Here is a 14092-nt window from a genome sequence, read left to right on the forward strand (position 1 = left end):
GATGGATGGATGGATGGATGGATGGATGGATGGATGGATGGATGGATTGGGTGATAGGTGATTGAGAGACAGATATATTGATAGATACAGAAGCAGACACATTTCAGGACTTAAATTCAGAGTTGAAGGTGGAAAGAAGGGCATGGCTGCCACCACGTTCTCGTTCTGTTTTCTACATCTGAACTGCCATCTGAGAATTGACCTTTCACCCTTCCTTCTACCTTAAGCCTCTCTCTTTCCCCCGTCTGGCTTTGTGCAGGGGAGTTGCGGTGCTGATGTTGGGCTTCCCCTGGAGTCTTGACCCAAACCAGGACATGGAAGGCCAAATAGGGCAGGAGTGAGAAGTGGTCACCGGGGGTAAACGGAGAGCATCCAATCAAAAAGAATGAGAGGGAAGGCCTCATTGTTATTATTGTTACATTACCCATTTTCATTCATTCATTCAACAGGCTATGATGTATGTGATCCCCCTCCCCCGCCCCCTTCTATCACTTCAAATGCTGGCTAAACAAAAAACCAAGATGAAGATGTCCTACCTGTTCTCAGGCCTACCATGGCTTATTGGTCCATTGAAAGACTACTGCTTGGTTCGAAATCTTTCTTACTGGATTAGTCATTCATAGAACGAAAGCCCTGGTTTAATATCTGACTCTTCACTCTGAACTGTTGTTTATTTGGTGACAGTTAATGGTGAAAAATCTGGTGGTTTTTTTGCTCCTTCTAAAGTCAAGGCCAAGCCCCAGCAGAATGCCTCAGATGGCAGTCCTCGCACTAAGATGCCTGAAGTTATAAACAAACCACTTGAATAGTGGATGGTCAGTTTGGTTCAGGAGTCGAGAACCTTCAGAAGCAAGGATCTAATTAAATTTTTCAAATGGAACTGTCAAGGATCCAAGACGAGATAGAGGAAAGAATATTTCTTGCCACAAAAGAAAATAGGGTGCCATGCATTTGCAAGCCTATCCTTAGCAAACAGCATTGTCTAAAATGGTTTTCTTTGGTCCAAAAAACACCTACACTATGTATCTGTCCTTTCTTTTGCTCTCCTTTCTTCTTCCTAAGTTTTTCAGTCATTCAGAAATCTGAAAAAAGTAACGGTGAGTTCCAAAACCCCATTTGTTTGTTTCTAAGATCTGAAGAGAAAAGGTCTCTTTTTAAACATCCTGAATTTACAAATAAAGACACCGAAGAGGAAGAGGTGGACAGTCTCTCTCAGTTGCTCCTGTGATTTCTCATGTTGTGGATTGCACTGATAAATTATCCTAAATCATGTCATAATTTTGCCTGAGAAATGTAAGCGTCATGGGACCTGTTGAAAATACGAAAGGTTCAATCTTCACGTAGCCGGTCACCGGGTTGCTGCAATTCCTGGGAGCCATGGAGCACCCCAACAGACCCAGTGAGCTCCAGGTCAGACGGCTCCTATAGCAGCAGATGTGGGAGAGACTGATTTGGGGAAATCACTCATTTAAAGTGCAGTTTAAGAAGTGTCCTTATTCTCAGTACTCCATAGAACCAGGGGGAAAGAGAGTCAGAACACACTCTCTTTTGATAACATAGTTTAAGCTGAAAAAAAAAAGTTGGAGCCAGCACGTGAAGGTCTCCCCCACTTTTGGACAGTTTGCATCACACCGCTTCGCTTTTATCAAAGACCTCCCTTAGTACCTATTTTCGCTAACCAAAAGAAATCCAAAGAGGATTTTCATTTTTATATAACAAAACGTGAAAAGCAAAAACAGCACCCAGTTTTGGTTTGCAGGGAGCCATTAACAGAGGCAGCGTGCACCCCGCCGAGCAGCGAGAGTGGCCCGGCCAAGCTCCTTTCCCAGGACTCCGCTCAGCCCCTCAGCATCCAGCTGCCACAGCTTTGAACTGTCTGTGAGCATCTCTGCTTTATCTCGATTTATTCTGTGTATCCATTAGCAAGATGTGTCCTATGGTATCAGAAAAGCCTAAGAGAGGTTGTATTTGGGGTCTGGGAATGCTCAAAAATTTTCCATCTAAATTCCTGGTAAGTGCTTCTTGATTTTTCACCATTTCGGCTTCTGAAAGGATTCATAGGAAAGCTGTACTTTCAGGTAGTGGGGGAAACCTATGCATGCATAATGGAACCATATATGCCCATGGTTATCCCCATGACCTTGGATTCTAAGCCTATACTTAATTTCAACAGCTTACAGAAAAAAAATTAATATTAAATTTGTAGGTGTGCAGCAAAGGTTTGGAAGTCGATTTAGAGGGGGTGATTTTGCTTTTTAACTGCTTCCAAGTTGCTAAACTATGGATAATATGCTGAAGAGACCTGATTTTCTGCATGACCAAAAATCCAGAGTTGGCAAGTTCATCCTTACCCCAAGCAGTTTTGCTTGAATCCGTACCTGGAAAAACTAGGCTAATTCCTGTTTACATACTCCTTTCAAGCAGGGCAGGAGCAACATTTGAGAGGGATTAACAATCAAAAATTGAAAATCTACCATCACTACACAAGCTTGCCTTTTCATTTTGGACAGATCATAAAACGCGTAACATGGGCCAGACCCTAGTCCAGCAGCCATTCGAATCCTAATTTTTAAAAATAGCTTTTATATGCAACTGCTCTCTTTTCAATAAAACAAAGATTTGTTTATAGCTACAATTTAATTAAGAGCCTTTTCAAAGAGGAAGATCTGGAAACCAGGGATCTTATTTTTTTTCTCTGTTTTTTTTCCACCAGAGTTGTTTGTTTATTGGTTTAATTTTCCCTGAAGTAAAAATACACTTTGAAATGTAACATGTCATTATGTAATTTGTAGTAACAAAGTGCAGGCCCTCGCACAAGACAGCAAACAGGACCGCTCCAGTTCACAGACAGTCCCCACATCCAGTCCCCCCTCCCCATCTGATGAACAGCCTGTGTAAACATTCAGCCAACCAGAACCCTGGCCAGTGCAAAATCTGGTCAGCCATAAAACTGCCAGCCAAACTCAGACATGGGGGGTTTATGCAGAAATCTTAATTTGGGGGAAATGATCAAAACTAAGATGGCATGGTCCCAAAGGAGATAGGGAAGGGCTGACCTTTATTTCCCTGAGCCAGAGAGGGATGATATCACCACTGGGGTGAAATGTTGAAGAAAATGCCCCTGAGATGCGGGGTTGTGGTTGTGGAGGGAGTGGAGTCAGAAGCTCAACCTCTTTAAGGAAAATCTCGGAGGAAAAAAAAAAATAAGCTTCTGTTTTAAGGAGAAACTTTAAATTGTCGGAGTTGTTTTGAAAGGGTCCTATTTTGACATATCCAGGATGGACTCCCTCAGTCAGCATGCTTTCTGGTGGTGCAGAGAAAAAGAATAGGTGTTCTGATTGTGTAGAAATGAATGGAATTGATATACAAAGGGGTGTTTTGTGAGCTTTTTTTTTTTCCTTCCCACAAATCTCATTGCTCTTGGCAAAAGACTTCAGACCCTTCACATAATGGAAAATTCAAAATGTTCATAGTAAAAAAAAGTAAGAAACATACAGATTTTATTTTTTTTAAGAATACTCTCTCAGGATGGCTAGCATTTTTTTCTTGCTTAGGGCAGTATTTCACAGCTCATTTTGGAGGCTACCCAACACCTAATTTTTAACAAAATTGAGTTTTTTAATTCACCTTTAAAAAAATACGCTGGTGGTAATGGCACTGATGGAATTATCTATGACAAAGGTACGTTGCATTAGTCTGGTTCCTTGCCTTGAATGGCTCTTGGGTTCCTGGTTACGATAGAGAACTGGCCTTCCCTGAAATTCCCTACTATTCTCACCTTTTGCTCTAGTCTTGCTCCTTAACTTTGAATTTCCATTTTTCTTGAGAAACAAGTATGATCAGCCATTTTATGATGCTCTCTAGGATTGTCTGCATCTTCTTTGGTATATATATGCCACGATTTCCCGGGGCAGTAAGCGAGGCGGCCTGGGGAATTGAAGGGGCACTAGATTCAGAGTTTCAAAACCACGATTCCTTTACAAGCCCAACCACAGATGAATCGTACCTTGGAAATGTTTCCTCACATCTCTAAGTCTCTGTTTCCTCATCTGTGAAAAGGAGAAAACTTTGCGCAACTTATATGAAACAACATTTGGTGATGCTTCACAGAAGGCTGTCAGCTTTTGCCGTCTCCCTCCCACCCTCATCAGCTTACGTCAGCTCATGAGAGGCTTTCATCTCTAACTCCGCTAAACAACTTCCAAAATTCCATTCCCGGGGTGTAGCTTGATGGAAAGAGTTTCCTATCCTAAGGAAAAGAGTTTCAACGGAAATGTTTTGTTACATTTTTGTTAAACTCATGGCCTCACACTGAATTGCATGCACTCAGCCTCAGAAAAACAAGTTGGGACTTCCATTCCAAGTGAGTTGAGAGGAGGCAGTTCTGCCTTCACTCCAAAAACCAGCAAGATAATTTCTAACATTCAAGAATCAGGAATGCATACGGTCCCTGCATGGGGGGGCAACAGTTTTGTCACGAGGTAAAAGAGAGCAGAGATGCTAAAGAAGCCTCCTCTCTGATGGAACGTTCACCAACTTGTGGTTGTTGGACCTTCTCTGGCCCAGGCTGCCTTCCACCAATTCTTTCGTTGTTGGAGTGAGGGCAAGTAAGGATAAACTACAAAGCAGAAGACTTCAGAGAGTTACACAAAACACTCTCCCAATTCTGTGAGTTATTGAACTTGAATCTACCTTGAAAACCACAATAGATTTCCATCTTCTTGGGATGACAGAAAGCAAGAGGATATTCTAAATGACCTTTTCCGTCTTACACATCTCTTTCAAAACATTTCAGTTTTCCCCACATCATCCCACCCATCACCTCCAGCTACCCTGTGAGCACTTTGTGCAGAGTCGAACCTCAGATGCTCCCAATGATAAATTAGTTGTCAATACATCGACAAGTCACTTTTTCCGAAGCCTCCTGGAGGAGAAGCATATTCTACTTCCTCTCAAAGGCCCTGGAGCTACCTGCACATTAGCATGCATGGGAGAAAATTTTTATTCACATATTCAAGCTGCATTAATCTGTCGAAAGGAGGATGGATTCTTAAATGGAGTTTTAAATAATCCTCCCCTTTGAGATCATCTGCGCTCACAGCCCAGTATTTGTTTTTTTTTTTTTTTTTTTACAGCCCAGTATTTGTACAAGATGAAATGATTTACAGGATCGGGCCTGGAAAACTTGGAGGGCAACTCCAAAAGGCAAGAGCATGTTGCAGTAGATCATTCATCCTGCCAGGGAAACTTTTATAATCTCCAAACTGCTCTGAGACACCGCTGTCTATCCAGGGCAGAGGACTCATCAAAAAAGCGGGAGGTCTGTTGGCTACGCAGCCAGCGTGGAGAGCCGGAGGTTTTGGCAGGGCACTTCCACCCCAAAAGCAGACAGAGTCCTGGAAGCACGCTCGCATAAACAAAGCAGGGAGACAGCTTCAGCTCTGCAGTGAGGCTCACCCTTTCCCAGATCAAAGCCTGTGCCAGAGAGACAGCTCCGTGGAACACGGTGTCCTTTCTGGAACATCCAACTCCGGGGGAAGAGTCTTGAACTGGAGCCACCACCTTGCCACCTGTAGCCAATGGCTTAGTGTGCAAAGGCTCTCCCAGGGTGGGGAGACTGCTCAAACAGCAGAAAATCAATGAAAAGATAAGACAACACAAGGGAGAGAAGTTTCTACCTCCAGCTGTCACAAGCTCAGATCAGCTAGTTTGTGCAAAAATTGCATCCAGCCAAGCCTCTCTATGGAGTGTAGAAAGAGGATGAAAATCAGTACAGGGTCATGGTTAAGAACACAAGTTCCAGGGGCGCCTGGGTGGCTCAGTCAGTTGAGCGACTGATTCTTGGTTTCGGCTCATGTCATGATCTCGAGGTCGTGAGATCGAGCCCCATGTTGGGCTCTCCACGCTCAGCAGGGAGTCTGCTTGTCCCTCTCCTTCTGCTCCACCGCCCCCCACCGCTACTCTCTCATAAATAAATAAAATCCCCCCCAAAAAGAACACAAGTTCCAAAACCCAAGTTGTTTGCCTTTGGCGCTCTGTTCTGCCACTTGCTAGGTGCATGAGCTTGAGCCCACCACTGCACTTCTCTCTGCCTTCATTTCCTCACCTGCAAAATGGACCTAATAACACCTACTCCATAGGATTTAATGAGTGATTGGCCCATAAGAAAGCTCTAAAAAGGTTGCCATTATTAATTGAAGTAACATAGTCCTGGTTTTAAACAGGTTCTGCTACTTAGTAGTTTTGTGAACTTGGAGAAATTACACAATTTGGGAGCAACTCACTCATCCGTAAAATGGATTTTAATACACCCTGGCACTGTTGCCATGGGATTTGGTTTTATCTGGCACACAGTAGGCATTCAGTAAGTGGAACCTCTGATTATTACCATTTTCCCCGTTTTCCAAAGGAGGTAGCCCACAGGTTTCGTTAGACTGGAAGAAAAACTGCCAGTAAAACTTAGAATCCTCTTATAGTCCCAAAGCTTCACCCATATGCAAAAGAGAGACATCCCTGGGGATGACTGGGTCCTGAGTGTTTTTAATACACACCTAATTTTATTTTAAGAGAGAAAAAGGAACCTGGAAGTGTTCCCAAATTTAACATCTGCACGCGGCGGGGATGACGAAATGCATTAGTACCGAAGAATAACGTTCTCCCATCTTCTCGGAAAACATCTGGGGTATTAGCCTCCCCTCTGCTCATCCCCCCCCCCCCACCTCCCAACACAAAGCTGGCTCTCGGCTGACAGTTTATCAGAGATAAATGGAAACACCTGGGAGCCAGATAAGGCCAACTGAGTGTGATCAGCTGAGGAGCCCTTAGGGACGCATGCCACTCTGTATTTCTTTTTCCACACAAGGCAGGGTGGGAGCACGATCTAGCCCGTGACCGATGGCAAGGCTCACTTTCACATTCATCCTTTCCTTCATTCATTCCAAACAACCTCAAGAGGTCAGCCGGCCCAGCTTCCTGCCCGAGGTAGGTCAACACTGAAACCACCAGGTAAGTTAGATGTTTATTGATCCTGCTTTTCACCATTTCTGCCAAAAGACATTCAGGAGCTAACTCTGCGTTTTGTTCAAATCTTTGACCACCTTTCCTTTTGTCAAACCAAGCCCTTTTTGGCTAAATCTTCCTGTCCCTACAGAGACGTGCAACCTCATATAATCTCTTGTTCCCTGTGGTCATTCAAACAAATATTTTTGTTGCCATCTCTACCTTCCCAAACTTGAGAAATTTTAAATCTCCTTTTCTTCCCCTGTCTCTACGTTATGCTAGACTAAACAGTCCCTCTCCCCTCTAACTTTTCTTCAGAGGTCCTACTTGCCTCCCCTTTAATTAGCTGATTCCTTCTCTGTCAACTCATTCCAGCTTCTACACATCATGTAGAGGCTGAAACTGGACACAGAACTCTTAATACTTGACAACAGATCCAGCTGCTATTAAAGTGAGATTATTCCAGTGTGTGTTTTAGCACAGCCCTGCCTGGATATATGATCCCTAAGCAAGTTGCATAACATTTTTGGGCCTCAATTTCTTTAGTTGTGAAGTTGTTTCAATCATAAAGAACAAGGACTGTGAACATGGCATTAGGGAGACAAACCAGCAGGCAGTAGAGACTTTCTAAAAGAACTGAATTCAGAAAGACACATAAGGGTTAACTAGGTAAAGAAGGAAAAGAGAAGAAAGCAATCCTACCAGAGGCAACTACATGTGCAAAGGTCCTGAGGCCCCAACTCCTATGAACCAGGATGACCAGATCCCAGAAAACAGGGAAGCAGGTCGCAAAATGAGGAAATGAAGGTAAAGGAGGTAGGTGCCAGGTGACATAGGGCCTTATTAGCTACGATAAGGATTTTAGTCTCTCTCCTAAAGGCACTGGGAAGATGAGATACTTGTAAACAGCACATTTTGTACAATTTCCAAGAACAGTGGCTACAGAATGGATTGAACACAGAGCAGACATGGTGAGAATAGAAGACTCTGGAGGTAATCTAGGTGTGGAAGTGTGAGAAATTGGACCATGGTGGCAGTGTGAAGATAGAGAGGCATGAACAGACTTGGAAATGAGGATCCACAACCCTTACTGATGCAGAGGATATGGCAATGAGGGAGAAGGGGGTGTCAAGGACGGCTACCAAGTGCCTGCTTGCTCATCTTTGGATGGCGGTGCTGTTTATTGAGAGCAGGAATGTTGGGGGAGGTACAGGTTTGAGGGAGAAGGTCTGAGTTCAGTTTTCGGCCATGTGGAGTTTGAAATGCTGTGAGATGGCCAAGTCAAGATGTTGAATAGGCAAATGGATTTATGGCTGGGAGCTCTGGGGAAAGCCTAGACTGGAGATGTAGATTTAAGATTCATCAGCATATAGATAATAATTAAAACCATAAGCATGGATGAGCTCACAGACAGAGGGTGTAGGATGGGAAGAACAGGGCAGTGGATCAAGCCTTGAAATTTTCCAATACTTAAGAGTCAGTAAAATGGAAGATGAGCCAGGAAAAAGACAGAGGAGAATCCCCAGAGATAGGAGAAAATTAGGAGAGTGTTAGGTCATGGAACCCAAAAGAAGAGGGTATTTTGAGAAGAAGGGAATATCAACAGCGAGGCTGTTACATTTCCTCGTCTTTAATGACCTAATCCAGGTGACATTGCCATCAAACTTTAATGAATGTGTGCAGTGCTGGGTTTTTCCCACTTGGAATTTTGCCATTTTTCCTAGGCACACAGTGGTTTCTTGTTGGGTGTTGTGACCAAACTTTCTATCCAATGGGATTAGTACAGAACACTGGTTACCTCTCATTTATCCAGAGGCTTCTGCTATCCAGACTGCGATCAAGAATTAGGGAGAAAAAAAACCTGAAAAACTTTATGATTGTTATTACTAAAATCTCGCCATGACTATTTGTGCATTTACTAAGAGGAGCCCTTATTTAGCTTTCACTCAGAACCTTTATTTTAGAAGTTCTGAAAAAGTTGGCATTTGGTTTCTCACAGCACAGTGAAATGGAAAGAACCTTGTGGGGAGGGGCTCGGGTGGAGGAGGACAGGAAGCTCACAGAGGCAGTCAGCGGCCCTAGGAAGTAGATTCAAGTGTACAAAAGGCCAGCAAAAGAACAAACCATTAGAGCAATCTGAGTTCAGGTAGTGAGGCATAAATACACCCTCCTCTCAGTAAGGCTTGGGAAAGTATCACACTCTAATGCCTGATAATAACAGAGCAATCAAATAAATTTTAAATAAATGTTTGCTACATCAAAATAGAAATTTAAAAAAGCCTATCAGGTGGTTTTCCATATTCTTCTGTCCCTTTGTATTTGCTATAAACTGGTAGTTAGAGCTGGCAGCTCAATGGGATTCCAGTTGGATCTTGTGGTAAGCATTCGTCATAGGAGGTGATGTGAACCTCAGGTTATTCTGACATGTTAGGACTGGCCCGTGGAGTCCGGTATCGTCAATCGTCATGTCCATTTTGAAGTTCCTGTTGACCGATCATCTACTGGTTTTGCAATTATCATTGCCTAGATTTATTTTTTCATTCAGAGTAGAAAAATCTAGAATGCGGCAAACTCTACAACACCAAGCACCTAGTTTCTTCAACAAACAAATTGCAAAGAGAAAAGGGGCAAAGGGAAGTCACAGATTAGAAGAGGCACAAACCCCAAATGCAATGTGAAGGCTTTGTCCCGCTTATTAGTAAACAAAAATTTATGAGTCAACTGGGGGCATTTTAACACTGACCAGAAATGTGATCTTATAAGAAACTGTTACTTTCAGGCTTGATAACAACGTTGTAATGACACAGTTTAAGAAGCTGCTATTTATCGAGATAGTACTGAAGTATCTATTGATGTAATGATACGATGTCTGGTGTTGGCTTCAGAATAATCCAGGGGATGGGGCACCGGGCCCTGGAGGTGCCGGCCAGCGGGCCTGTGGAGGAATGAGATGAGCAGGCCCGAGAGTGGTTGGAGCTGGAGGATGGGAACCCGGGGTTCGTGGGCCCTGCTCTCTGCTCTCTATAAATGTTGGAAATGTTCCTTTTAAAAAGCTTAAAAATAGAAGAAAAAAAAAGTCATTTCCTTTTCACCTCGTTATTTTGGAAGACAAGATTTCTAAAATGCCTTCTTCAGCAGGGCGGATGAAACAGATAATTTGGAGCATCTGCAGAGACGTGCCTGGGGCCGTGGGGGTGACCCTGCTGTTCCCTCCTTAAGGAAACACCAAAGCGAAGCCAGCCGCAGGGAAGAAATCATTCCGCACCCACACCGTGACAGGTCAGAAAGCTTCGCTCAGAAACTCTTTCTAATCCAAGACACTCCCAGACCTCAGTTCTCACAGCAAAAGCCTGTGGCCCATGGCAGTCGGACTCAGCAGGGTGGCTGAACGGAGGGCTCGGGGCCTCAGTGGCCCATGTCTGAGGTCCGCTTCTCTTCCCTTCCTCCCTCCTCTGCCCCAGAGACGTCACCATTTGTTGGCTAACTCAGTGGTGGCCACGAGGTTGGGGGGAAGCTGGTGGCTGGGGGTGACCAGCTCAGGGGCCACCCGGGATCCATTTGAGGCATTTACCGCACCCCCCTCCCCGCCTGTGTTTTCACTTACATTGTTGCCCGAGTTCCAGAAGCCCACCACCCACCGAAATCCTACTCATCTTTTAAGAACCATTTTAGATGCCGCCAGACTCACAGATCTTTGCCCAGCCTGCTCATCGACGCTAAGGGACCCTGCCTCTAATTCCCCCGCCACACACACACACACACACCCAGCTTTTTGCTTGTAGACCTTACAGGGTCTGTTTAAGTACCTAGAGCCCTGACTAGGTGGCCAGCCTCCCGAGGGCGGGAATGTGTGTCCTCCACCTGCGCATCCGGCGTCCCCGAGTCCCGCCCGGTCCCCCGCCCTCCCCTCCTGTGCAGCGTGGCCACGGAACAGACGAGCTCACCCCTGGCCTTGCAACCTCCTCCCGCGCCTGCCCCTAACTTCCCATCCCCTCCGCCTCCTTCCCGCTCCGGCCCCTTTTCCTTACTCCCCCCTCCCCACGCTGCCCCTCTCTTCCCGTCAGAGATGGGTGAAGAGGAGGCTCGATTCCTCACGCGGGCCGGCCGTTCGCGTGGCGACTGCAGAACTGGGGGAGCGATCTCGGCCCGACCCAGGAGTCCTCGAGCTCCCGCCGCCTCCCGGCCCATCCCAGCCTTCTGGATCAACAACCCCCTCTTTCGGTCAATAGGAGCTTTGTGAGCTAAGCCGCAGATGCCACAGGGCCTAGAAGGCAAATAAATGTGGTTATTCAACGTTCTGTCGCCCTGTGTGGGATTCAGGAAATCAATGACGGTTGCCCCGGCAACCAGAACACAACTTCCGGCCGGGTGCACAGGCCTTGCTGTCTGCTGCACGCGGGGTTGCCCCCGACCCCCTCGCGCGGAGACAACGCGATCTGGCCGCCTGCTCGCTGTTGGAAACCGAACGGCGGCCTCCTAAAGCCGCGCTTCCAGATTTAAAGCTGTTTTCCAGCAATTGGTTGTAAAGGCTTAAAAAAAAAAAAAAGGCGCTAACATAATCTCAGATGCATTTAAGTGTGGGGTGATTCAGCAAGACGGACACAACTTCAGAATCTGGAGACACGGAAAGGCAGAGCAGGACCTTCTTAGAATGAGAGTGGTCAGGATCAGCCCTGCCTCCTGCCTGCTCTCTCCGATGTCCCTAAAGAGAGACCAGTGCCACCGTGCCTGGGAGCAGGGATTCTGCTCACAGCAAAAGCCTGTGGCCCATGGCAGTAAGGAGGGAGCAGGGATTCACCGTGCCTGGGACAGGAGGCTGACCAGTCTACTGTCTAAGTGGCTATGGGAGCTGAGGCAAGGTTACCTCTTCTGTGCCTCAACCTCCTCATCCGTGAAATGGGGATGTGGCGTTGGTAGACTATAGGGTTATTCAGTTCATTTGGCTTTGGAGCAGAGAGTATTACTGGACCTCTTGGCAGGATTTACTGAGGACAGCACTTAGCTATTTTTCATGACCCACTTGTAATTCTGTGCCTGAGCCAAGATCAGAATTGGGACATGTTACATACGCACTACCTTGAGTTAGTTCTTTTTTTTATTTTCTTAGCAAACCGTATTTCTTTTTCCACTCCTCGTTCCTCCATGAACTCTAATTAAGCCCTCGCCCATCTAGAGAGCAAGACAAGGGTGAGGTTTTGTTTTTGAAAAGACTCACAAGCTTGTATGGCAGCAGGTTTTTCCACAGTTTGACAGCTTCAGTTCAGCTCGGTGTGGCTGATTTATAAGACACTGAGCTCATTGGCTTTATCCTCTGTTCTCCCCCAGCCATTTTTCAATCGAGTTGCCCTGGCTGGAAACATCTGAGAAAGAAATTTACTGAGAGATGCACAAACAGCCTATTCACATTTCATAATTTTCGGGAACCTTCCCTGGAGGACCCGGGGGAGCCTATTAACGCAAGCACAACCCCTGGCCCGTGTCCCTGCACCCCGTCACCCCACTCACTGGTCCCAGACAATAGCCGGGTCCCCTCCAAACTCGGCTTCTTTGACTCTAATGCTAAGTGAGGGAGCTAACCCAGTACATGCTGTTCTCAAATCTTGCCTGGACTTGCCTGTGACAGCGGGATTAGACAGGGAAATATGGACAGAAGGCACCCAATGGATTTAGTGATTTAATTGTCTGAGCACTTAAAAATTCAGGATTAATGCCACTTTAAGTGTGGCTGCTCCTTTCTCATTAACAGGAATCTGTTTAAAATAATTCACTTGAATAAAGACCTAATGGAAGCTCAGAAGAATGTCTTTGCTTGACTCATCCTCCTCCTCTTTCCCCTCTCTAGCCAGGCCCTGTCCCCTGACCGATTTGGTCTTAACGTACAGAACCTCTAATCTGAAATTGGCTTTTCCCACTCAGCTCTCCATTTGTGCTTGAAGTAATTTGCAATGGCCACTATCTGCATCTTGTTCTCAGACGTGTCTTGGTCAATTAGTGCAATGTCACAGCCGTGTGTGTTAGCCTAACTCCAGCTGAGAGCTGTTAATAATAAACTTACCCACAGGACAATCATGCCATATGGTTGATGGTCAATCAAGACTAAAATTTGCATTAGGAAAAAAAAAATGCTCCTGTCAACAGTGAGGGGGTGTAGGTCATTGGTTAAGGATGCTGGCTCGTTAAGAACCAAGTTCAGGTTAATAGTGTACGCCCGGCATCCTTACCTTGCTCCGACCCTATGATATTTGTCTTGAGACACAGAGGCACGATAACTAAAATGACACAGCTGGAATCCGAAGACAAGTGGACAAAACATGGTGAGATGCATCATACAGGTTGGGGAATAGGGATTTGTTGAGAAGAAACATAGCTCAGATTCTTTCCTAGGGAAAGGAGACAGATCTGCATTTTGGTCATGGGAAATGATTTGTATGCTACAAGAAAAATTCTATTTAATGGGGGTTTTGAGGCAAATAAAAACAAACTGATCTGTGGCCAACGAGTAACGGAGGAGCAATAACCCACTTGGGTGATTCCAATTAACTTCCTCCACTGGACTGAAGGGCTTAAGGTTATTTGGGTTTGGTTTTGAGTTTGGGGTTTGGGGCAGGCTGTGGGGAGGGGATGTGGAGGCCCTTGGCACATAGCTTAACCTTGACTTGTGTTCCTAGCAATAGCCAAAGCGAATGGCAATGCCAATAAAGTAGATACTCGTTTCAATGGCAAAAACTAGTGCTTATATATCTCTATGTCAGTTTCACGAGAAATGGCGAAGAACCAGGGGAGAATGGTGTTCCCTAAGTAAATAGCCATGCCAATTGTTTCATTCAGTTGTGCTTTTTAGACTGTGTGCTTGTATGTTCACATGGCAGGTTCTTCTTCTTTTTTTTTTTTTTTAAGATTTTATTTATTCATTTGAGACACAGAGATACAGAGAGAGAGAGAGAGAGAAAGAAAGCATGAGCAGGGAGAGAGGCAGAGGGAGAGGGAGAAGCAGGCCCCTCGCTGAGCCAGGAGCCCGATATGGGGCTCGATCCCAGGACCCCGGGATCATGACCCGAGCCGAAGGCAGACGCTTAACCATCTGAGCCACCCA

At 45.5% G+C, this 14092-nt stretch overlaps 1 long non-coding RNA gene across 1 annotated transcript in view; it reads left to right on the forward strand.

The window, feature by feature from the left end:
- Nucleotides 1-13749, forward strand: part of LOC118020885 — a 98918-nt gene extending 85169 nt beyond the window's left edge. Inside the window, exons 3-4 of the long non-coding RNA XR_004682040.1 lie at nt 10135-10278; nt 11064-13749. This is a non-coding gene — a long non-coding RNA (uncharacterized LOC118020885). The remainder of the gene's footprint in view (nt 1-10134; nt 10279-11063) is intronic.
- The last annotated feature ends 343 nt before the right edge of the window (nt 13750-14092 follow it).

Source organism: Mirounga leonina, unplaced genomic scaffold (genome assembly GCF_011800145.1).
Source record: "Mirounga leonina isolate KUSES-001 unplaced genomic scaffold, KU_Mleo_1.0 Mir_174, whole genome shotgun sequence".
Classification (NCBI taxonomy): domain Eukaryota; kingdom Metazoa; phylum Chordata; class Mammalia; order Carnivora; family Phocidae; genus Mirounga; species Mirounga leonina.